Here is a 26,721-nt window from a genome sequence, read left to right on the forward strand (position 1 = left end):
TTGAATTAATTATCTATTCAACTGAAGTAACCACATTTTTATACGTGACTAACTAGGTGTCATGACTGTATGACAAAAAATGTCCATGAAATATTTTTGTATCAATTATGAAATCTACCGTGGAGGTGAAAATCCTTTGAAATTATGCTCCGGGGACCATATTCATCTTTCAAATATACACATGCCATAAAGACAAGGAGGACAGTGAGGTTTTATTTCTAAGGAACACGATCATTAGAGTTTCAAATAATTTTAAAATAATGGTCCATAAACCATTAATGAGCTTTGCCAACAAACAAGCATTATTACTATTAACATTCATTCACATGTGAGTTTTCTTGAGTCTTACTTTTACCAACCAAAAACAGTACTGTTGTCGGTTCATTCACATGCTAAGTCCTCTTCAGTCCTAACTTTCTTTGCTCCGTACATTACCAAGTCTTTGTTTTGGGCCCATGCAATAATATCATATTTTCTTAGCAGCAGATCTGTGTTTTGAAATAATATCATATTTTTCAGCAGTGATATACTTATCACCAAATGATTATTACATTTATCTCTTTTGTTGGGTAATACTACATTATATTTAGGTAAGCAATGTTATAAACACATTCTCAATAATACTACATTATTTTTTTATATTCACAAAGGTGATTAGAAAACTGATAATATGATGGTAAAGGAGTAAAAATGTACATAAAGATTCAGTTTGCTTTAATTGAATGTGCAACTTTTCCTTTTTCTTTCCATCAATTATTTTGTGGGATGTGGGTTCATTAATCACTCATGAGCTTTGCTTTCCAGCTTTCAAATTTTGTTTCTTACGCAACAAATAAGTCTTCTTGAGTCTAACATTACTGTATCCATTCACATTTCTTCAAAAAAATTCTCTCAAAATTTCATTTACAACTTTCTTCCTTGCAAATTAACTTTACCAAGCAAACATGGCTGCAGCTTTGGTTGGAGGTGCGTTTCTCTCAGCTACCATTCAAACCATAGCAGAGAAGCTTACCTCATCAGAGTTTCGTGGTTTCATAAAAAACACACAGTTCAATTACTCACAACTGGCAGAGTTGAAAACAACACTGTTTGCTCTTCAAGCTGTTCTGGTTGATGCAGAGCAGAAACAGTTCAATGATCTTCCTGTCAAACAATGGCTTGATGACTTGAAAGACGCAATCTTTGATTCTGAAGATTTGCTCGACTTAATAAGCTACCATGCCCTGAAGTCCAAGATGGAGAGCACACCAGTTGATCAGCTGCAGAATCTACCTTCAACTATAAAGATCAATTCCAAGATGGAGAAGATGTGTAAAAGGCTGCAAACTTTTGTCCAGCTGAAAGATACACTTGGCTTGCAAAGAACTGTAAGTGGTAGAGTTTCTTCTAGAACCCCTTCAAGTTCAGTGCTAAATGAATCTGTCATTGTGGGTAGGAATGATGATAAAGATAGACTAGTCAATATGTTGGTATCAGATATTGGCACAACCAGAAATAATAACTTAGGTGTTGTTGCGATTTTCGGTATGGGAGGCGTCGGTAAAACGACCCTTGCACAACTTGTTTACAATGATGCAAAAGTTGAACAACATTTTGATTTCAAAGCCTGGGTTTGTGTATCAGAGGATTTCGATGTTGTTAAAGTAACCAAGTCTCTCCTTGAATCTGTTGTTAGAAATACAACATCAGCTGGCTCAAAGGTTTGGGAAAGCAATGATCTTGATATCCTTCGAGTTGAATTGAAAAAGAACTTGAGGGAGAGAAGATTTTTGTTTGTGTTAGATGATTTGTGGAATGACGATTACAGTGATTGGCTTGAATTAGTAGGTCCACTCAATGATGGAAAACCCGGGAGTTCGGTGATTATAACAACGCGCCAACAAAAAGTTGCAGAGGTGGCACACACATTTCCTATTCATGAATTAGAACCTCTATCTCATGAAGATTGTTGGTCTTTACTCTCGAAACATGCATTTGGTAGTAAGGTCTGTGATCACGGTATATACCGAAAACTAGAAGAGATTGGCAGGAAGATTGCGAAAAAATGTGGTGGATTGCCAATAGCTGCAAAAACACTTGGAGGACTTATGCGTTCAAAGGTAGTAGAGAAGGAGTGGACTTCAATCCTGAACAGCGACATATGGAACATACGAAATGATAAAATTTTGCCTGCTTTGCATTTGAGTTATCAATATCTTCCTTCTCATTTGAAAAGATGTTTCGCCTATTGTTCTATTTTTCCAAAGGATTACCCACTTGAGAGGAAAAAATTGGTTTTATTGTGGATGGCAGAAGGCTTCCTTGATTATTCTCAAGGCGAATATGCGGCGGAGGACCTTGGTGATGATTGTTTTGCGGAATTGTTATCAAGATCATTAATTCAACAATTAAGCAATGATGCTCATGAAGAAAAGTTTGTCATGCATGACCTTGTCAACGATTTAGCTACATTCGTATCAGCAAAAAGTTGTTGTAGACTTGAATATGGCGACATCCCTAAAAATGTTCGTCACTTCTCATATAACCCCGAAATCTATGACATTTTCATGAAGTTTGAGAAATTATACAATTTCAAATGCTTGCGAAGCTTTCTATCCACTTACTCCAGTTCGTACCATTACAACTACTTATCCTTCAAGGTGGTTGATGATTTTTTACCATCACAAAAAAGGCTGCGTGTGTTATCACTATCGAGGTATACAAACATCACTAAATTACCAGATTCAATTGGCAATTTGGTGCAATTGCGGTATCTAGATATCTCCTTCACTAACATCGAAAGCTTGCCTGATACAACATGTAACCTTTACAATTTGCAGACCTTGATTTTATCAAACTGTAAGGCTCTCACTGAATTACCAATACATATTGGAAATTTAGTCAGTTTACGTCACCTTGATATAAGTGGGACTAACATAAGTGAGTTGCCTGTGGAAATTGGGGGACTAGAAAACCTTCAAACTCTCACACTATTTTTAGTGGGTAAGAGACATGTAGGGTTAAGTATCAAAGAGCTCAGGAAATTCCCAAACCTACAAGGAAAACTTACCATCAAGAACCTGGATAATATTGTTGATGCAACCGAGGCACACGATGCCAACCTGAAAAGCAAGGAGAAAATTGAGGAGTTAGAGCTAATATGGGGAAAACAAAGTGAAGACTCGCAAAAAGTGAATGTTGTGCTTGATATGTTGCAACCACCAATAAATCTGAAGAGCCTGAATATTAACTTGTATGGTGGGACAAGCTTTCCGAGTTGGTTGGGAAATTCTTCGTTTTCAAACATGGTATCCATATGTATAAGTAATTGTGAATATTGTGTGACACTTCCACCCCTAGGGCAGTTACCTTCTCTCAAGGACCTAGAAATATGTGGTATGGAGATGTTGGAGAAAATTGGCCCAGAGTTCTATTATGTCCAGATTAAAGAAGGCTCCAATTCTTCCTTCCAACCATTTCCATCCCTTGAGCGTATAAAATTCAACAACATGCCAAATTGGAATGAATGGATTCCCTTTGAAGGCATAAAATTTGCTTTTCCTCGACTTAGAGCTATGGAGTTACATAATTGTCCTGAACTAAGGGGACATTTGCCTACCAACCTTCCTTCCATAGAAGAAATTGAAATATCAGGTTGTTCTCATCTATTGGAAACATCATCTACTTTGCATTGGTTGTCTTCAATAAAAAAGTTGAATATCAATGGGCTTGGTGAAAGGACACAATTGTCACTGCTTGAGAGTGATTCTGTGTGTATGATGCAAAATGTAGTGATTAGAAATTGTGTTAAGCTATTAGCTGTGCCAAAATTGATTTTGAGGAGCACTTGTCTTACGCACTTGGAACTCCATTCTTTTTCTTCTCTCACTGCATTTCCCTCAAGCGGTCTACCCACTTCGTTGAAATCACTTAATATTCAAAGTTGTGAGAATTTATCCTTCCTTCCTCCTGAAACGTGGAGCAATTACACATCACTTGTCAGTCTTCAGTTAAATAGTAGTTGTGATGCACTTACATCCTTCCCACTTGATGGTTTCCCTGTGCTCCAAACACTTTACATAGAGGATTGTAGGAGTCTGGATTCCATTTATATTTCAGAAAGGTCTTCGCCTCGGTCGTCGAGCCTCCAATCACTTTATATCAGTTCCCATTATTCAATTGAATTATTTGAAGTCAAGCTTAAGATGGACACGCTCACCTCTCTTGAAGAGTTGCGTCTATATTGTCAAGAGTTGTCATTTTGTGAAGGAGTTAGTCTACCTCCCAAATTACAATCAATTGATATTTCGTCTCAAAGAACAACACCGCCGGTTACGGAATGGGGTCTCCAAGATCTAACCACTCTTTCATTATTGATAATTGAAAAGGGTGATGATATATTTAACACCTTGATGAAGGAGTCGTTGCTACCCATCTCCCTTGTGTCTCTAGATATCTATGATCTCAATGAAATGAAGTCCTTTGATGGAAATGGGCTTCGACACCTCTCCTCTCTCCAATATCTCAGTTTTTGGTTTTGTCATCAACTTGAGTCATTGCCAGAAAACTGCCTCCCTTCCTCGCTGAAATCACTTCAATTTAATCTATGTGAAAAGCTCAAGTCATTACCAGAAAACTGCCTCCCTTCCTCGCTGAAATCACTTAAGGTTTGGGAATGTCAACAACTTAAGTCATTACCAGAAGACAGCCTCCCTGACTCTCTTAAGCAACTGACCATTTATGATTGCCCACTGTTAGAAGAAAGGTATAAAAGGAAGGAACATTGGTCCAAAATTGCTCACATCCCTGTCATACATATAAATGGTCACGTCACAATATGATAGACAAGTTGTGTTCCTGTTTCAGGTACGTTTTCAAATCATCTCAAGTGGTAAGAAAAGCTTTGGCCCACTGCTTTCTTATTTTGCTCAGAATGAAACATCAATAAATTAATGGAACAAAATGGAAGTAGATTGATTAATAACGAATCCTGTCTTTTTGTATTTATCGGCAAAGAACGATAAAATGGTAAGATATAATTAAGTGAAGGGTAAAATTGGTAGAAAAAATACACAGTAGTTTTTATCTGAGGTCAAAATAAGATTTTTTATAATGTCCAATATTTTTTTTATTTCTGTGGATTGTTCATGATCCTATTTTAATGAGATTTAACCAATCTTTTAATCGATAATTTAAATAATATTAACCAATCTTTTTATAATATTTCTGTGGTGCACAAAGTATATTGTTATAGACATGTATTCTCTGTATGAGATTTGATGGTCTCTCAATGTTAACTGGATTCTAAATGGAATTTGATCATTGTTTTCTTGTACCAAATTTCTTGAAATATATAGTTAAAGAAATTTCACTTCCTGAATCATTCCATTGAAACTGTTAGTGTTAGCCTGTTAGCATTTTATTGATTGAGCTGTTACTCAATATTTTATATTTTGTGCTTTCTTTTCAGAATAAGCCTGATAAATGGATGAAAATCAGCTCACTTGATGAAATGAAGACAAAAGTGGGAAAAGATTTTGAATTCATGATTCTTCTTGTAAGCTTGTTTTAGAGGAGCCAAATGCATCATGATTGGATTTACTTAGCTAGTATTACTTATATATTTTCTTATCATTTGACTTCATCTTTGTATATTCTTCAATACTATGCACAACAGGATTTGTAATTTTCTTAACACATAACTGATATGATTCCAAAAGTTTATACAGTTGGAATCTTCTGCTTCAATGCTTTGCTTGTTAGTATGTTTCAACATGAAGCATTCATAAATGTTGAAGCGCTTAGAATTTCTTAGAATCCATGTTGTTTTTGGTTCTTAATATTAGCAACTTGTTTGAGTAACATAATAAAGATTGATGTTCCTGATGCATATTCAATAAACATATTGTACTTATCAGCTAGTTTTTTCTACAACTATTAATTAGTTTGGGACTTTTCTGTAATACTTTTCAAGTCATATCAGATTACTTGTTTCTTCGTATCTCAATGATAGATACGAGTTTCACAATTGTGTCATGGAATTTAAAATACGTCCTCTAAATGTTACAAAGTCAAACTTGTATATCATGGATATATCGTCTATTTCATTTTATGTTCCTATTCATAAATCTTAATCAGAAAAAAAATATTCTATACAACATAAAACTTTAGACTATCTACAAGTGAATTTGTTTGCAATTTTGACAATGCAATGCCATGAATCTGTCAGATTCTCTCCATTGAGTCCAAAGTATAATATTACAATCTCTTCTTCTCTCTTGTTAAGTGTGTTAAGAAGCTTCACAACCCCTTGCTTCACCAGCTGCCTCTCAACCATCTTCTCCGGAATCATTTCAGATCCTGGTATAATCTCCTGCATTATATCATAGTAAAGATGAAACACCCCTACTAGAATTCCCCTAGGATATCTAGCATGTGTGTTAAAATTGGCGTCGGATACACTAAAATTATAAAATAAATAAATATCCTCTGAATACAAATCATATAATTTCTTGCCTATTACCTCCATTGACGTGTACTTTACATGGTCCAGCTATGTCTGCTTTTTCATCACGAGCCATCCTTATTGTATGGTAACTTGTACATCTGAAATAAATAAAAGGGATTGGGGTGAGACAAGATGTCTCAGTGAGTTCCATCTATCCTAGGTTGTAGGCAACCTCGGTAAACCTAGGATCGCCATCTGTTTCTAACCTCAACCCATTTTGAGTTTATACAATTTCATTATGCATAACTGAGCGATCAGGGGATAACTAAAATCGCTGCCTGAAATACTATTTTGATCATATAATAAATATAGTCATACTCATAACTTTAATCATAAACATAACAATAATCATAAACATATATCCAATCTATCGTATTCTGATATAACTTATACTTTGACATACTTATTTGAGTATGTCTCTGATTCTTTTCTGATAACAACTAGTTTCGGCTAACTAAGCCGGAGTTCCATAACTAAAATTCCTCATTTCCAACGATTAGTAGAATGCCCATAAAATATTGCTTCGTAGCTAATTCATTCCAAACATAATTTTCATATCAATACACTTCTCTAAAGAACAAAGCTACTGAAATTTAACACATTCTCGTATACTTTATCATCTCATCTCATGATGTGAATTTACTATCAATAAAGTATATAAATTATTTTCTCATTTATACAACTCAATATAAATTATCTCCTCAATATAAAATATTTTCTCATTTGTACCATTCAATATAAACTATTTCATCATTTATCTCTTTTCATTATTTGTACATAAACCACATTATCTCTTCGTTGTGGCGAACGGAAATATACCACATTATCTCTTCGTTGTGGCGAACGGAAATATACCACATTATCTCTTCGTTGTGGCGAACGGAAATATACCACATTATCTCTTCGTTGTGGCGAACGGGAATATACCACATTATCTCTTCGTTGTGGCGAACGGAAATATACCACATCGAACGGGAATATACCACATTATCTCTTCGTTGTGGCGAACGGAAATATACCACATTATCTCTTCGTTGTGGCGAACGGAAATATACCACATTATCTCTTCGTTGTGGCGAACGGAAATATACCACATTATCTCTTCGTTGTGGCGAACGGAGTTTTTTTCTTAATACTCTCATTTTTTTTCTTTCTTTCTTTCTTTCTTTCTTTTTCTATGAGCATGTTACTCATTTCAATTTTTCTCCTCATTCCATTTTTTTTTTGTGATTTTCTATAATTCAATGTGAGCATATTGCTCATAGGGTGCATTTCAAATTTTCTTTCAAATCATTTCATATGCAATTAGGACATCAATAACTTTCTAGGTTTAACTTACCTAGCATTTATTCATCAGACCACTTCAAGAATTCAGTAAACCACATCAATCACAGTTAGTTTCGGTACAACAAATTTAATTTACTTTCTAGCACATACTAATATCAACCATTAACATACCAATAAATTAATAACTTTAATTCTCTAACAATCAAAACATCAAACATATAATATGCATATGACTGCACTATTTCCTCAGCTATAAAGACTCATGTGTGAGTTCTTTAAATTCACTATTAATTTGCCCAACATCTTAATTCATCAATTTCAATCTCTAATTCAAATGTTCATACTCATCATCAAAATACCCCAAACCTAATTCAGAAATAATCATTCTACTATCTCATTTTTATTATGTTTCAAATGTACCAATCATATGGCATGATAGTCATGCTTGCACAATCGGCCAATAATCATAAAAATGGTCTAATTATTCATATTATCTCAATAATCTAACATAATCATAATTGATCCCCAAAGGTGGGTTCTAAACTAAAGGAACTCACCTTGGCATTAGTCCTGAAATTGCAAGCAGCTTATCCACAATTTGCAGCTTTTGCTAGCTCCAAATCTCCATAATCCATTTTCCAAAATAGCTTATGTCTTGGCTTATAGGTCTTGCTCTTTCCAAAACAACTCAACTCATTTGTGACGTACTCTTACTTCATGAACCAGCATACACGAAAATTTCAATTTCAGTCCTTGCACCAGAACTACGTCGTTTGGCTATTTAAGCACTTACTAACAGCTTAATTAGCAGCTTATGGCTTCTATCAAATTAATTTCGACCCATCCTTTAACAAAGATGTTCCAACATACATACTCAGCCCCATGAACCACTTATACAGCCGGTTAATCCACAACTTAGTCATTTAAGGCAAAATTCCCAAAACAGCTTACTGACAGCTTATGACCTCTAGACAATTCAATTTCAACTCAAATTTTCCAGAATCAAAGAAAATATGTATACACAGCTCCTACACCAGTCATAAAGAAATTCTAACATATTTAACTCAATGATCAATTATGGAAGCTTTTGGAACAACTTATGGCTTTTAACTTCTAACTTTTCATTCCAAACAGCAGCAGCAACAAAATTTATACTACTAACAGCCCAAAAACAGAGTCATCACAGCATCCCAAAGGTAGTAACAACTTTTACTTCTAATCAATCAACATAACTTGAATTTCTTCTCAAAATAATCACTTTTACCTCAATTTAAGCTATTAGTCACTTATACTTACATTCAGCCCTTGCCTCAATCTTCTTACCAAGCCAAACCCTAGCTTCAATGTTCTTGTTTCTTGCCCAAGCTTGCCTCTAATGCTCAAAACACAACACAAAAATCATTTTTCTACAACATGAAATGTCATTTCTAGCTTGATTTTGCTACAAAAGTGAAATAGGTAATGGTGGGAGTGAAAGAATGAAACACGTGAGGGATGAGGAAGAGAAGAGGGAGGTGCTGATTTTTTTTTTGGTGAGAGAAGAGTGTAGAAGAATGAAGAAAGTGAGGGATTTTTCATTTAAATAATCTTAGGTGGAAATATTACCAAAATGCCCTTCAAGTGAAAAAGACATAATTATCCTCCGTTAATTCGTAACCATTTAATTTCTCATGTCCGTTGGAATAGTAATACGAGAAACTTACCAGATATCGTCGATTTCTCAATAAGTAATTAATCCTTTGAAAATTATTTCCGTTCTTACATGTAACTGATACGACAATTTATTACAAATTCAGCGGGATATTACAAAAGATTATGACTAATAGCTAAGAATTTGTAGTTTTTCATATATAATAAGAATAAGAATGTGTAGTTCTTCGTATAAAATACAAATGAAATTATCGAACCTTCAGTATTAAGTTGCTTTGATCAGCGATAGCTCTGTCCAATGAAATTGGTTGTCTACTTCTTTCAGAAACAAGTTTTACAGTTGAAACATTCACATTGAGAACCTCAGCAATTTCATTATATGTCGGCTTCCGCCTCAGTCTTCGTCTTAAGACATTGTTAGCCTCTGCGATTTTTGCAACCATTCCATACTTTTCTCCCTATATATAAGAAACTAACCAAACATTCATAATAAAGAGTCTACTTCTTAAATCTTGTAGTAGACTACCATAGAAGTATTGCATAGTAAGACAGTTTATTGATCAAAACACTTTAAATAACAATAATTCCTTAACAGGTGAAACTATTGTATGATGTTTAGATTCGATGGAAATTGCTCCGGTAGTCATTTTGAAAAGCATTGCTATGGACAAAGTTGATCTTTTTTATAGTTGTCAGTGGTTAATTTACTTAGTCACCATTTTTAATAATATTTTAATGGGAGAACCATATTTATTTTAAATGTTTTTCTTGCCTCGACAATTATGTTTAGTTTTCTACGCTGAATATATAATTATTGTGAGTTAGTATTGGTTTGAAATTGCGAAATATTTGAAATAAATTGCAATTATAACTGTGACTGATTTTTTCATTTGGTGTTTTCATTGATATTGTTAGTGTTATGATGGAAAATTGTTCTCAGCAACGAAGAGATAATGTAACATGTGAGTTAAGTACTCATAGTAATTTAAGATCATTACAGTTTGCTTCAACGAAGAAATAATGCAGCCTATGAGTTTAGTGCTCGTTGTAACTTGAGATGGTATCATCCGCCAACGAAGAGAATATGATATATGTGCACATTGTGGAATGAGATAAACGACTAATGAGATTTATTTCTATTACTTTCAATTGTAGATGTGTTTGTAGAACCTTGTGTACGACTTTATTCAAAAAAAAAAAAAAGAACCTTTTGTACGACTTATGATTGGATCATGCTAAATATTTTATTGAAAAGTGTTATCCTTAAGGGAAATAATTATGAATGAGTTTTCAAAGGATGATACATTTTAGCTTAAAATTTTTACTTTTGCTTCCGGTCCACTTTGTTTATCATACTCTCACTCGGTCCTTGTGATTCACATGTTTCTTTTATTTTATATTTTTTAAGATAAACAAAGTGAAGAGTAAGGCTCTCTTGGAATTCACATATATGCAAACTATCATCCTTAGTGATTCACAGTGAAGAGAAAGGCTCTCCTGATCTATGCAGAATTTCATCCTTGTGGTAGTTTATTTATCTTTAACAGTGTTCATTATTTTATTATTTCAGTATGATGCAATTATATGAATAGGAGTTATTCTTCTCTTTTGAGTTGTACAATTGATGACATTTCAAATGTTATGAAAATGGATGACAAGCTACTAAATTTTAATAGTTATGCATTTTATAAAGGTGTATGTGTAATGTATTAATCTTGCTTTGGGTAAATGTATGAATGGTTAGGGTTAGCCTATGCGTCGGTCATACCTAAAATTGGATTGTGACAATATGTTTTCCTTTTCATAGTTTACACACATCCAATCTACAATCTACATCTACAATATAAATAATTTGAACCTCTTCTATTCTGAAGTAGACATGGAAATCTTATGGCCTAATATACAATTAATGATTTTCTATATTGTTATATACATGAAGCAAATCAAAACTGTTGGATCATTGGATGCATAGCCTCAATAAAATACTCCCTCCGTTTCAAAATACATGTCCAATTTTTGCAATGTGCACTATTCACTTGACTTACTTTGACCATACTTTTTTACTAATGTATAAATACAAATATTAGCAAGTAAGATGTTGTTTGATTTGTCTCGACAAATATTTTCAAAATATTAAATTTTTATAATTTTTTACTTTAGATAATTAAAGATATTAACAGTCAAAATTGTACATTGGCATATGTGAAGTGGTTGACTTGGACATGTATTTTGAAACGGAGGGAGTATCAAATTTGTTTAAATGCACTGCCTTAGCAATCATTCAGTTTTAATGCAAAATCACCTGAAATTAAGCAAGGTCAAACGTAACATCAAATTAATCTGATATCAAATCAAATAAATTCGAAATAAAGCCATTCATTTTCAACTCTGACATTTAAAACAAATTAAAAACAATTATTATACATTATCAAATTCAAATTGTTCATTTCCCCCAATCCCTAATATCAAATATCAATCCAAATTTTACTATATAATCACTACTAAAAAAGCAAAAATTAGTGAGGGAAATTTTGAGAGGGAAAACATGAAATCCCTCACTAATTCCGTCACTAAATTTTGCGACCAAAGAATTTGTGAGGAATTTTATTTTTTCCGTCACTAATTTCCCTCTCTAATTTTGCTTTTTCTAGTAGTGAATGTAGTTAATGTTAAATTGATCAATATTTTGTAGCGGCCTCCCAAACTCTTATACTTTCTTTTAGTAATCTCTTTCATTAACCCAGTTAACTAAGGTCTGACTTTTTTTGTTTGCATTGTTTGTATAAGTTTCTTTTCATGTCGTGTATCACGATAATCACCCATTTTCATTGGACTTTTTTTTTTATCCATGGATTCCAGTTTTCTATTATTTGTTGATTTTTAATTATGAAAAGGTAGTGAATACCATTTGTTTGTGATAGTTTTTTTATTGTTGTTTTCATTATTGTTTAGGTACAAGATCCATGTGATTGATTCAATTGATTCTGCTATAACATGTATCTTTAGTTTGTGCTTGATTCAACTGATTCTGTCAAAATTTAATATTGAATCAAAATTTGACTAATTCCTTTTACGAGAAAAAAATCAAAATATCTTTGTTTTGAAGAAAAATTTAATTTTTATATGAATGATTTACTAAGTCATCCGTCAATCAAATTTTTTTCATGACATTCGTTGTGGTTACTTACCTTTGCCATCGTAAAAAAAATGCATAACAGTTATTTCACAATTTTTTACAAATTTGATTTGCAGCCCGTCAATAGCAAATACCATATACTCGTTGATACAAACAATCAGCCCCTTCATAAGAATTAATTAAATACTTTCCTTTTATAAATTTCCACTTATTTTAAATATAAAAAATGCTAGATGATGGGCGATAGAGAAAAAGAGAGTGGTTAAATGGTCTTGAACGATTATCGCCTTGGTAGGGATATTGCATATTATATGCATGGGGTCGGGTTTCGAACCCCGGACACCTCACTTCTCCACATTTAATTGTGTGTGTTCTAGCCACTAGGCTCCTTGACAAAAAAAAAATGGTGTTGAATGATTTGTTGGATGTCTAGATATCACAACTGATTTGAATAATTCTCTTTTGTTTTCTCAATACATTTTCTTCCATTTATCTCTAACTAGACTTTTGACCCGTGCGTCGCACGGATCATTGATATGGTAGAAAATATTTTCTTCAACATAAAAAAAGGCAAGAGGATAGGAATAAAATTGGTGTGCAATGCATTTTTTTAGATGGAATTTGTTAGGTTAAATAATTGCAAATCTAATAAAGCAAATGAGCGGGAAAAAATTAGGTTAAGTTGCTGCAGATGTAACAAAATTAATAAATAAGGATAAGGATGTCAAAAACAAAAGGCATGAAATTAAAAAAAAAATCCAAAAAAAAAGTAGGTTAGTCAGTCAAACATGATCACATAATAAAACATAACTATTAATTAGAAAACAAAACGACAGTATTCAACCGTCACACGACACGACGACTCATCTACTTGGCCGGACGGGCCAACCTGCTCTGATACCAATTGTAACACCCCGTTTTCCCAACATAAAAATTTCTTAATAAAAATCAGAGTTTCTCAACTTAAACGGAATGTCACATTTCTTAAAAATTATAAATGGAATAAAAGAATATTTATCCTTCAAAATTCGATAACAAATCACTTAATATCTTGCAGCGGAATTAAATCATCATCTTAAAAATAGTCTTTGGCACAAGGACCTCATCATAAAAGTCTCATAAAAAGTCTAAACATCTCATTAGTTCAAATCCAAACAACTTAAACATAAATCTCTTAAAGCAATACGTAAGGAACAGAAAACAATGATAAAATTCCCATCCCGTTACGTATCAGAGCACCTAAAGACACACACTTGTGAGGAGTCCACTCACGACCGCAACTAATCTTGGTTACCTGCAAGTTAACCATACGAAGAGCAACATTTTCAAGCAGAAGGGGTGAGATTTCACAAACAATAATATTAAGCATATAATTCAACAATTATATCTAACATCTTAACTTCATTAACTAACATCATTAATCTTCCTACATTAGTCATAAACACCATCATATATCATCATAATACTATCATAAACATCATCATATAACATCAAATATTATTCATGAAAACATCATCACATTTCATCAAACATTATTTATAAGCATCATCATATATCATCAACATATATTAATCATAAACATCGTATATCATCTTGTCATAACATCATATATCTTCTTAATCATAATCATAAACATCATCAAATGTTAATCATATACATCGTCGTGTATCATCATAATAATTCATCATTAGATACTTCTTTAAACTTTATAACTTAACGACTCGACTCGACTATGCAACTCTTCGTCCTAAATCATCTTGACTCGACTATGCAACTCTTATCGTCTTAAATCATCTTGAATCATCATGAAAATGAAAATGCATGTGGTACCAATATAGGGCATAAGCCCTCGTCACTTATGAGCATAAATATACTCATAGGGCATAAGCCCTCGTCGCTATTGAGAAAAAGCTCCTAGGGCATGAGCCCTCATCTCTGGTTGAGCAAAAGCTCCAGGGCATGAGCCCTCGTCTCTGGTTGAGCAAAAGCTCCAGGGCATGAGCCCTCGTCTCTAGTTGAGCAAAAGCTCCAGGGCATGAGCCCTCATCTTTAAATGAGTATGCATGGACTCAACATCTTACGTCTTAGAAACTTCATGAACATCTATGACATCTTAACATCTTAACATCTTGACAACATAACATCTTAACAACTTGACGACTTCATAACGACTCGACGACTTAACAACTTCATATCATCTTAACGTCTTAACATCTTAGCATCTTAAAACATCATATATAATTCACATTAATACTCATATGACAATATCACATTGATAATATTAACAGCAACATGACAGCACACAATTAATTCATCATATATCATCGTATTCAAGTATCAACAATTCATCATGCATCTTTGTAAGAACATAAATAATCATGCACAACATATTTTCATGTCAAACAAAGGCTACTGGAAAGATATCACAATTATCAACAACTTTCATGTTTACAACAAAGATCAATTCAAAACAGAAACATATGAACAAAACGCAAAAACATGAAACAGAGAATGCTGTCACTGTGCAATTTCGCTAAGACCTCCTTGTAGTATTTTCATCATAACTCAAAGATCAAACTTCATTTTCACGTCAAACCAAAGCCACTGGAAAGATAACAAAATTATCTAAAACTTTCATGTTTACGCCTAAGACCAATTCTATACCGATCAATACCAGTTTTCATTTTAAATTTGGAAAAGTTGTGCTGAAAGTCCATAAAAATTCACTGTGACCTACGTGCAGTAATTTGACCATAACTCAAGTTCTATAAATCCTTTTCAAATCAAACCAACGGAATTAGAAAGCTAACATCGATACCTACAACTTTCGTGTTTACACCTTAAGCCAATTCAAAACTGAAATGTGTGAAAAAGATGCAAAAACATGAAACAGAGAATGCTGTCAGATATAGCTCTCGGGAAAACTCTATTTTTCATCCCAAAATCCCAATTTTTAATCCCCTAAGCCCAAATTTGGTCCCAAAGTTTGTTTAAACGTTTCTAAACATGAAAAGACACCCAAATCTATATAAAACTTGAACTAAAACACCCTTTCAACAAAAATCACCATTTGACCCATTTTTCATGAAAACCTTCAAGAACAACATAAATTCACTTCAAACTCTATGATTATGATTACCCATGGATTATCTAAGGTTTGTACACAATTTCTACATCAATCTAACAACTTTTCATCATCTAATCATCAATTCTCTCTCAGAACCCTAATTCGCAAATTCTCACAAACTAATCCTAGAACATGTTAATTGCAAATTCAGAATTACAGACTTAATATTATCGAATGATAGTCTCACCCTTACCTTAGAATTATCAATTGGCAGCCCATCTCTTGGTTCTTCTCTCCTCTTGTTCTCTTCTCTCTAAACCTTGTTTTCTCCAAATCCTTGTTTTTGCATATGTTAGTCTTTCAACCTAATATCTCCTCTATTTATAATACTAACTTCTCTTCTTAAATCTAATTAGGCCCAATAACTCTCTTCTTTCTATTTCAGCCCCCAAATCTACTTATTCTAATAATTATATTTTCCACTAAATATATTCTTCCACTATATATATTCTCCCACTAAATATATACAATAGGGGCTACTAATAAATATATTTCTACACCAGATAACATATATATTTCCACACAAAATAACAAATATATTTCTACACCAAATAACATATATATTTCCACACAAAATAACAAATATATTTCTACACCAAATAACATATATATTATACTAGTAAATACCAACATATAACATAACAAAATATCACTCATTAAAATAAATCGACTAAATTATAAAAAGACATCTAATCTCAATAAAATAATAAATAATAAAAGTTGGGCGTTACACAAAGGGCTGGTTCAGTAGGATTCTCAGGTGGTTCTAATTCTAAGGGAATACCTAGGTAGGTGCTAATGGTGTCTCGGTCGAACCGAATAGTGGTACCCCTAACCATGGTGGTATAGGTGAACCTAGCATCCATCTCCCGGCTCTCACAGTTGGGCATGGCATTCGCATAAAACTCTCTGACAATGTCAGGTTCTATGCGGGTCTCAGGTGTCAATAACTTATCCTATTTTCTGGATGTGATCATGTCAAGGATATGGGCATAACTGCCAGCTGGGTTTATGGTAAAAGTTTTCTCGTGCCAGGTACCCTTGTTTAACTCATTGTACCTCAACAGATGTTTCCCGGAAGAGTAACGGGTACGGTCAAAGAACCTAGGTACAGGTACGGAACGCTCAGTGGTTCCAGAGGTGGAGCCTCGAGGTCGTTTATTACCAGTTTTGGATTTTGATGCCATCTGCAAAACAACCAGCAAAAATCCATATACAAAGTATGACAAATAATCAGAACTGGTATGGAATTAAAATTGTTAAAACAGATTGGAAAAGCACAGAAAAATGCAGGTCTGGGGTGTGCATGCTTGGGGCACGCTTAAGCGTGCTCGTTAGCGAGCATTCAAAGGCTTTCTGCCATTTGCACGATGCTCGTACGCTTAAGCGTGCTGCAAATTTGTGGCAAGCGTGCAACTTCTTTCTTGCAATGTTTCAACTAAAATCCTAAACTACCAAAACAATCCAGCATATTTTCCAATAAGATTCATCTCTAAACTTCCACAAACACAATCATACACAAAAATTGAACCAGAATCATAACATTTGCCTTAAAATCATTCAAACCCCAATTTTTTTTTTCTTTTCAATTGTTTTAAAATGGGCTAAAACTCAAAAGTGAATGTTTATGGCAAATGTTGTTGTTGTTTTTGACTCACTTGCTCTGTTATCAACCTATGGAAGCAGTCTCCAAACACATCAAAGTTTCTAACCCTAACCTAGCCATTTCTACTCATGTTAAGAACATGAATTTTTTCAAAATAAAAGCAAGAAATTGGTATAGATTCAAACATGTTCAGTTGTGCAAATGCAAGGTGCATGATGATATACAGTGAAGCTTGAATTGATTTGACTAAAAGAAAATAGGTTTGTGATTTTAGGGTGTGAGAATTGTGAGAGTGGTTGAGAGAAAATAAGAGTTTTGTGTTGTGTTGTGTTTGAAACGAAAAAGAGAGAGAAGTGGGTGAGTGGGTGTGGTTAAGAGGATTTATACCCTCGAGAACCGTTATTTTTTTTTATGCCAAAGCTTTGCACGCTTAAGCATGCTACGGTCGCTTAAGCGTGCAACCCACAGTTTGCTCAACAAGTTGCTTTTTCAATTTTGCTTTCAATTTTTATCACATTTGATGTAATAAAACTATTTACACACAGTTGATGTAAGATTTTTACATGTCATAAAACTATTTACACGTGAGTATAATATAGGATCGTTTCCACAGAGAGTTGTTTAAATCATAAGCATTTTCGCAATATTTATCACATTAAGGGTTTAAGTATAAGTTGTTTATTTGTGTAAACTATTTTCCTAATCGACATAAAAGTAAAACGAGAGGAGATAGGGCTATTTCGCTTGCGGTTAGAGATATCAACCAAGCGTAACAACATCAATCTCTCGATCGATTAACGGATTCTAGCTTTTTAACCAATATTATCACAATCACTCGACAATACCATTCATGTCCAAATGATATCGTTAGTTCTAAGGGATCGTTTAAACATTGATTTCCCAAACATTTAAACGATCACAAAGTCGTTCAGAAGATCTAATCGACGATTTCCCAACCGATTAGTTTATCCAAAAGAATTATGTTCTAGATTACAAGTGATTATCAAATATTAACATCCATGTCTAGAGTATTAACTTAAGATAGATTGTTATTCTATGTCTAGATTCAAAAGTTCGTGTCCAAATCATTTTGAATCTCAATAAACATTTAAAGCAAGAATAACAACAATATTGAATCAATAAGCTAGAACCATATATTAAAAGATCAAGAAATTACATAATAGCTTGTGTGATTACCTCAAAACTACAAGAGTAGATGATAGCTACATATGTCTATGAAAGCTATGCAAAGGATGAAAAAGAGATGAAGATTCATTGACAAGATCCACGATGTCTCAACAAATCTTGGCTTGAATCTACTCCTAACACACTTGCTTTGTGTTTCTCTCTTAAGAAATAGCTCTAACCTCTCTCTAGAATGCAGAAAATATCAGCAAAACAGTAAGTGAATGACAAGAGAGAGGTGAAAATTCTATTTAAAGGGGCTGAATTCGTGCTTGCACGCTTAAGCGTGCTGAGGACGCTTAAGCGTGCTGCATAAAATATCTTCCTTTGGTCAATTGGGTGCTGCCACGTAAGCTGTGAAAATATCTTCCTTCTGAAACAGATGACTACGCTTAAGCGTGTGAGAAGCGTGCAGGAGGCGTGCAATTAGGGTTTGCCTCTGGAACTTGCACGCTTAAGCGTGTCGAGGACGCTTAAGCATGCTACTTGAACTTTGGAGAGCGTACCAAAAACGTCCTGATGGCGTGAAGAATGGTTACTCTCTGGAACTTGCACGCTTAAGCGAGCTGAGGTCGCTTAAGCGTGCTATCTAAATATGGGAAGCGTGCCAACAACGTCCAAAGAGTTGCTCTCAGCCTTTTGTACGCTTAATCGTGCTGAAGACGCTTAAGCGTGCTGACTTTGGTTCAACAGCTTCTTTCTTGTTTCTTGCTTGTCATTTCCTGCATAAATTGAGTAGAATCAGGCATGTAAAGCATAAATGGAATAAATACAACAATTGATAGCTTTTCCTTAGATAACTTGCAAAACAAGTCACTAAAAATGCCTAGATTAACACATGAAATATGTCACTTTCGAGCACTTATCACAACACTAGTTTTTTAGTCATATTTGTGTCCTTTATGTAATGTTTTGAGAGACAAATGCTTGTATACATGGTTAAATAAGCTCAAGATTCATAAAAGAGAAGTTTTGAACAAATTGGAGAAGAATGCAAGAAATAGGAGAAGAAATCGTGCCACGATGGACCTGAATCGTGGCACGTTTGAAGCGTGAAATTTACCTGAAGATACTGGAAAAATCGTGGCACGATGGATATGTAACATGCCACGATGGTTTAGTAAATTTGCTGCCAAGTCAGATAAATGAAGGAATCGTGCCACGATGGTCGGGAAACGTGGCACGATGGTGGACTTTTCTGAAACCCTAATTCTTTGCCTATAAAATCCAGATGCGACTAGAAGCGTGGGGTGCGATTTTGGCGACCTAAACAGAGCATAGACGGCACCAGGAAGCTGAAGAACATGCCGTGGATCTCACCCAACACATAGTTGGTTCTAATTTATGTATGTTCACTATTTTCTATGTATTTGATTGTTTAGTTATGAGTAGCTAAACTCTTAGATTGAATAAGCCATGAGATGAATCTTTGTGATCTGTGAACATGTAATTTGTTAAGAACTTTTTTTAACATCAATGAAAACCTAGTCTTTATTCATAATTATTTGTGCTTAATGCTTTTCTTATGATTGTTTGTATGACTACTAACCCTAGCTTCTTTCAACCATATAAATTGATCTTAGGAATTGAATGACAACTAGCCCTAGCTTTTAATCCTGAAATAGTAATTCTGTTTAACTCAACACTAGGAACCTAGAGATAGAAAATTGAGGGTTATGACATATAAATTAATGTTCCGACATCGCTTCCGCAGTTATTCAATCTGTTTAAGAGATTAATAGGGTTATAACTTAGGAAAGGGTTTTGAGTCAAGAGATTGATCAAAACCACTTAGTTAATTTGTCGTAAAGATTGAATAGTAATTGAGAATAAAGGGAGGTAGACTACTCATATAGAGCAATAGCGGATTCACCGGCTTAATCATTCATCTCAAAGTAATTTTCTCTCGCATTTTATTTGAGAGAGAAGAAAGCCAAATTACTCACAGTGAGCAATAGAGGTTTCGAAAGGCTTGATCATCTGTTTTAATCAAATTATCAAACCATTTTATTTACTTTGTTTAAGTTTTATGCAACCGAATCCAACTGCCTAAGGCAACCCATAAATTTAATACATCCTTTATCTTAACGCTTTTGCCGAGTAGAAATTAAAACAGTCCTTTTGGATACGAACTTATAAATTTTATTACTTCGATTCATTTTTAGTACACTTGCTAAAAGTCTATCAAGTATTTGGCGCCGTTGTCGGGGACTGTTGAATCATTTCAACTTGGCAATTTTGTTTTTATTTAGGATTTCTGTCATTTATATTTTTGTTTATATATTGAAAAGAAGAAGAAAAATTGAATTTTTTTTTTTATGATTTACGCCCTTGATTTCTATTTCTTTGTGCTTTGCTACTGAAAGGTTTCTTTGAGTTTTGTAGCAATGTGGGGTTGTCGATTACTGGTTGATTCTGAAGAGATCGATATTCTTCGTTATGAAAAATATATGCTATCTTTGAAGATAAAATATTTGGACAATAAAATCTCGAGATTAAATGAGAGATGTGATCTTTACAAGGCAAATCATCAGGTTAGTGATTTTGAAGGGAATAAAGAGGCGATCAACATCGATTACAGTACTCAACTTCAAAATATTTTAGATGATTTTTTGGTGTCAAATCAAGTTTCATTTGAGAAGTTTGATGTTCAGTGTGGTGATCTTGTTGAGAAAGCACACGGGTCTCAAAGGAAGTTGGTTAATATTGAGACTGAGTGTCACGAGGTTTTGTTGGAAGAAAATCCAAAAGTGAGGAGTGTTGATATTTTCCCGAAGTCTGAACCAACGGGGGTTAAAGAAATCACTCATGTGCAAATGGATAGATGTCATTCTTTAAGGTGGGAGAACTCAAATGACAAAGATTTAGCGGCTGGAGCATGTGCCAAATTCATGAAAATTCTACCAAACAAGAGGAAGAAGAAGGATGACATATTCTTTCTATAATTTTTTCCACCCTAACAGTGGTTGAAGCGTCAAGCTCAATGACGTAAAAGAAAGCGCTTGGTGGGAGGCAACCCATCCTTTTTATTATGTTTTTATTTTCAGTATTTTATTTCTATTGTGGAGTTAGACAATTGTCAGTGTGTTTGAATAACTCAGTTGTACCCCCTGTTATGTATTGAATTTGCACTTGTTTATTATTGATGAATTTGTTTGTCAATTGATCTTTTACAGTTTAGTAACAAATGCTTGTTCAAGTGGTATTCCAAAAGTTCATAAGGAGGAGTGACTTGTGATTCAAAGGCGAAGTGTACGACAGTTAAAGATAGGTAGTCAAAACTCCCAGAAATCTAAAACTGTAAGGTTCATGGCCAAATTTTCTTTTTCAATTTACTTATATAGTGTTCCATGCATCTACATTTCTAGAACTTGCATTGTTTCTTTACTATTGATTGATCTTTGTCATATACACACTGAGGCAAAAGTGCTTGGTCTTGTGAGCCTTTTGAAGCCTACCCTAATTTTAATTGAATTTTATCCATTTTGAAAGCCAATTTGAGCCGGTAGGTTTAGATCTTTTTGTTCGGTGACAAACTATAGCCTAGCGATTTTTAGAATTTTACCCAAAATGTTATATTTGAGTTAAGCAATGTAGAATGTTACTAAACAATAAGTTTGGGGTTGCTATTGGAATTTGCAACCAACTAAGTTTGGGGTGGAGGTACTAGAGAACAAAGAACATTATCATGAGAAATACACTCAAAAATGGTGTATATACACTCAAAAATGGTGTATCAAAAAAAAATGAAAAAGGGACAAACAATGAAAAATCTGAGTAACTTTAAACTCGATTGTCCCAACAAGTTAAAAATATTCTCTAGTATCTTTACAAATTGTTGTTTCAAGGGGTGAATGAGGGTTGAATCCATGCATTAATTTCCATAGGAGTGCCTAACTCAAATTTTGTGTAGCCTACTTATCCAATTATTATCCCACCTTTACCTAAGCACCATTATAACCCTGAAAGACCTCAAAGTGTGTAATGACATTGATTTTGATTGACGTTTAGAAACTTTTCAAGCGTATGGTAATATGTAGACCTGCATGTCGACTGTGTGTGAACCCTATTCATTTTGTTACGTGGAGTTGTGAATTGGAGGATACGAACAAGTCAAACTAGCTCATCTTTAGCTAGTCGGGAGTTGAACTTTTGGGCACTATCGCTTCATCAGGTAATTGTTATTTTACTGTCGATTGTCAATGATGCAAATAAATTCCTTGAGGACAAGGAATGGTTCAAGTTTGGGGTTGTGATGACAATACGTCAACATTAGTTTTTTAGTCATATTTGTGTCCTTTTTGTAATGTTTTGAGAGTCAAATGCTTGTATACATGGTTAAATAAGCTCAAGATTCATAAAAGAGAAGTTTTGCACAAATTGGAGAAGAATGCAAGAAATTGGAGAAGAAATCGTGCCACGATGGACCTGAATCGTGGCACGTTTGAAGCGTGGAATTTACCTGAAGATACTGGAAAAATCGTGGCACGATGGATATGTAACGTGCCACGATGGTTTAGTAAATTTCCTGCCATGTCAGATTAATGAAGGAATCGTGCCACGATGGTCGAAAAACGTGGCACGATGGTGGGCTTTTCTGAAACCCTAATTCTTTGCCTATAAAAGCCAGATGCGACCAGAAGCTTGGGGTGTGATTTTGGAGACCTAAACTGAGCATAGATGGCACCAGGAAGCGGAAGAACAGGCCGTGGATCTCACCCAACACATAGTTGGTTCTGATTTATGTATGTTCACTATTTTCTATGTAATTTGATTGTTTAGTTATGAGTAGCTAAACTCTTAGATTGATTAAGCCATGAGATGAATCTTTGTGATCTGTGAGCATGTAATTTGTTAAGAACTCTCTTTAACATCAATGAAAACCTAGTCTTTATTCAGAATTATTTGTGCTTAATGCTTTTCTTATGATTGTTTGTATGACTACTAACCCTAGCTTCTTTCAACCATATAAATTGATCTTAGGAATTGAATGACTACTAACCCTAGCTTTTAATCCTGAAATAGTAATACTGGTTAATTCAACATAGGAACCTAGAGATAGGAAATTGAGAGTTATGACTTATGGATTAAGGTTCTCACCATGCTTCCGCAGTTATTCAATCGGTTTAAGAGATTAAAAGGTTATAACTTAGGAAAGGGTTTTGAGTCAAGAGATTGATCAAAACCACTTAGTTTATCCGTCGTAAAGCTAGGTTAATTTCTTTCAGAGAGAAGAAAGCCAAATTACTCACAGTGAGCAATAGAGGATTCGAAAGGCTTGATCATATGTTTTAATCCCATTATCAAACCATTTTATTTACTTTGTTTAAGTTTTATGCAACCGAATCCAACTGCCTAGGGCAACCCGTAAATATAATACATCCTTTATTTTAACGTTTTTGCCGAGTAGAAATTGAAACAGTCCCTGTGGATACGAACTTATAAATTTTATTACTTTGATTCATTTTTAGTACACTTTCTAAAAGTCTATCAAGTTAGATTATAAGTTATTGAGACTCATTAAATTAACTCTGCCTTAACACCTTTAAACACATATATAATAAAAAATTGTGAAGTCGTAACATAGATATAGTAAAAATGCATACCAAATACCACGTAAAATTTTACATAAATTTAAAATCATTTGATATGTTACTGAGACTCTCGTCATGATTAACAATGTTCAATCAAAACATTTGATATCTATTGAGACTCATACCACAAATGAGTTTATTTGTTGAAAACTAGTAAAAAAAAAAACTGTTAATAGAAATTTACTTGTTTCATAGATTTATTCCACCTTATTTTCACACTTCTGATCTCTTAAATAACTACAAAAGGGGTTTTATTAACAATAAAAATTATCAAAGCAACACTTAATATATTTTTTTTTATATTTGGCCACCTCGTACTTTTGTCGCTGTGAGCGGGTATAGTCACAGTTATCTCACTAGATGTGATCAAATGCATTGCAATTATTTGGTATTCATACACGTCTTGGTAATTATATATTTCTTAAATTTATTTATTTAGTTATTAGGAAACATTGGCATATAAAAATAAAAGGTTTAATACAAAATATGAAATATCATATTTTACATTGCCGGCCTAAATCCACATAAAATATGACATGCATGAAGAGACATGTTTGATTTAAAAGTATTAAGTTGGCTTGATCCATTGAACTAAATACAGACCAATTATGTATCTTTCTTCCCAAATTTTTAATTGGAAAGTGTTTACTCTTTTCGATACGTAAAAGGCTCCTAAATTGCAATTACTACTATCCTTGAATCTTCATAGCTCTTACCTTTCTTTGTTCCTTACTTGCAATCTCATTTCCATCTTTACCAATCAGATATGGCTGCAGCTTTGGTCGGAGATGCGTTTCTCTCAGCTACCATTCAAACCATAGCAGAGAAGCTTACCTCATCAGAGTTTCGTGGTTTCGTAAAAAACACAAAGTTCAATTACTCACAACTGGCTGAATTGAAAACAACACTGTTTGCTCTGTAAGCTGTGCTGGTTGATGCAGAGCAGAAACAGTTCAATGAACTTCCTAAACAATGGCTTGATGACTTGAAAGACGCAATCTTTGATGCTGAAGATTTGCTCGACTTAATAAGCTACCATGCCCTGAAGTCCAAGATGGAGAGCACACCAGTTGATCAGCTGCAGAATCTACCTTCAACTGTAAAGATCAATTCCAAGATGGAGAAGATGTGTAAAAGGCTGCAAACTTTTGTCCAACAAAAAGATACACTTGGCTTGCAAAGAACTGTAAGTGGTAGAGTTTCTTGTAGAATTTCTTGTAGAACCCCTTCAAGTTCAGTGCTAAATGAATCTGTCATTGTGGGTAGGAATGATGATAAAGATAGACTCGTCAATATGTTGGTGTCAGATATTGGTACAAGCAGAAATAATAACTTAGGTGTTGTTGCAATTTTGGGTATGGGAGGTGTCGGTAAAACGACCCTTGCACAACTTGTTTACAACGATGTAAATGTTGAACAACATTTTGATTTCAAAGTCTGGGTTTGTGTATCGGAGGATTTCGATGTTGTGAGAGTAACCAAGTTTCTCCTTGAATCAGTTGTTAGAAATACAACATCGTCTTCTTCAAATGTTTGGGAAAGTGATAATCTTGATGTCCTTCGAGTTGAATTGAAAAAGAAAACGAGGGAGAAAAGGTTTTTATTTGTGTTGGATGATTTGTGGAATGATGATTACAATGATTGGCTTGAGCTAGTAAGTCCACTCAATGATGGAAAACCCGGAAGTTCGGTGATTATAACAACACGCCAACAAAAAGTTGCAGAGGTGGCACACACATTTCCTATTCATGAATTAGAACCTCTATCTCATGAAGATTGTTGGTCTTTACTCTCTAAACATGCATTTGGTAGTAAGGTATGTGATCACGGTATATACCGAAAACTAGAAGAGATTGGCAGGAAGATTGCGAAAAAATGTGGTGGATTGCCAATAGCTGCCAAAACACTAGGAGGACTTATGCGTTCAAAGGTAGTTGAGAAGGAGTGGACTTCAATTCTGAACAGCGACATATGGAACATACGAAATGATTAAATTTTGCCTGCTTTGCATTTGAGTTATCAATATCTTCCTTCTCATACGATAAGATGTTTCGCCTATTGTTCTATTTTTCCAAAGATGTCATAGTGTTCTATTTGGAATACTATGACCTTGTCAAAGGTTATATGAGAAATTGTTGTAGACTTGAATGTGGTGACATCCTTGAAAATGTTCGTCATTTCTCATATAACCAAGAATACTATGACATTTTCATGAAGTTTGAGAAATTACACAATTTCAAATGCTTGCGAAGCTTTCTATCCACTTACTCCAGGGCGTACAATTACAACTACTTATCCTTCAAGGTGGTTGATAATTTACTCGCATCACAAAAAAGGTTGCGTGTGTTATCACTATCAAGGTATGGAAACATCACCAAGCTACCAGTTCAATTGGCAATTTGGTGCAATTGCGGTACCTAGATATCTCCTTCACTAACATCGAAAGCTTGCCTGATACAACATGTAACCTTTACAATTTGCAGAACTTGATTTTATCAAATTGCACGACTCTCGCTGAATTGCCTGTACATATTGGAAATTTAGTTAGTTTACGTCACCTTGATATAAGTGGGACTAACATAAGTGAGTTGCCTGTGGAAATTGGGGGACTAGAAAACCTTCAAACTCTCACCCTTTTTTTTAGTGGGT

The 26,721-nt window shown here is 34.1% G+C and overlaps 1 long non-coding RNA gene and 2 pseudogenes across 2 annotated transcripts; 2 read left to right on the forward strand and 1 right to left on the reverse strand.

The window, feature by feature from the left end:
- The first annotated feature begins 856 nt into the window (after positions 1-856).
- Positions 857-5,796, forward strand: LOC146936901 (putative disease resistance RPP13-like protein 1 pseudogene; annotated as a pseudogene). The gene is made up of 2 exons (XR_015030781.1): positions 857-4,845; positions 5,450-5,796. The product of XR_015030781.1 is annotated as a putative disease resistance RPP13-like protein 1 pseudogene (transcript).
- Positions 5,797-5,913: 117 nt separating this feature from the next.
- On the reverse strand, positions 5,914-9,576 carry LOC146936902 (uncharacterized). Its single transcript, XR_015030782.1, has 3 exons — positions 8,332-9,576; positions 6,503-6,585; positions 5,914-6,352 (listed from the first exon to the last, which is right to left on the reverse strand). It is a non-coding gene; the product is annotated as an uncharacterized LOC146936902 (long non-coding RNA).
- A 15,253-nt stretch (positions 9,577-24,829) lies between these two features.
- On the forward strand, positions 24,830-26,158 carry LOC146936903 (putative disease resistance RPP13-like protein 1 pseudogene; annotated as a pseudogene).
- Positions 26,159-26,721: the final 563 nt, after the last annotated feature.

This window comes from Medicago sativa, chromosome 3 (genome assembly GCF_051527215.1).
Source record: "Medicago sativa cultivar Bolivia chromosome 3, Bolivia_mono, whole genome shotgun sequence".
Classification (NCBI taxonomy): Eukaryota; Viridiplantae; Streptophyta; class Magnoliopsida; order Fabales; family Fabaceae; genus Medicago; species Medicago sativa.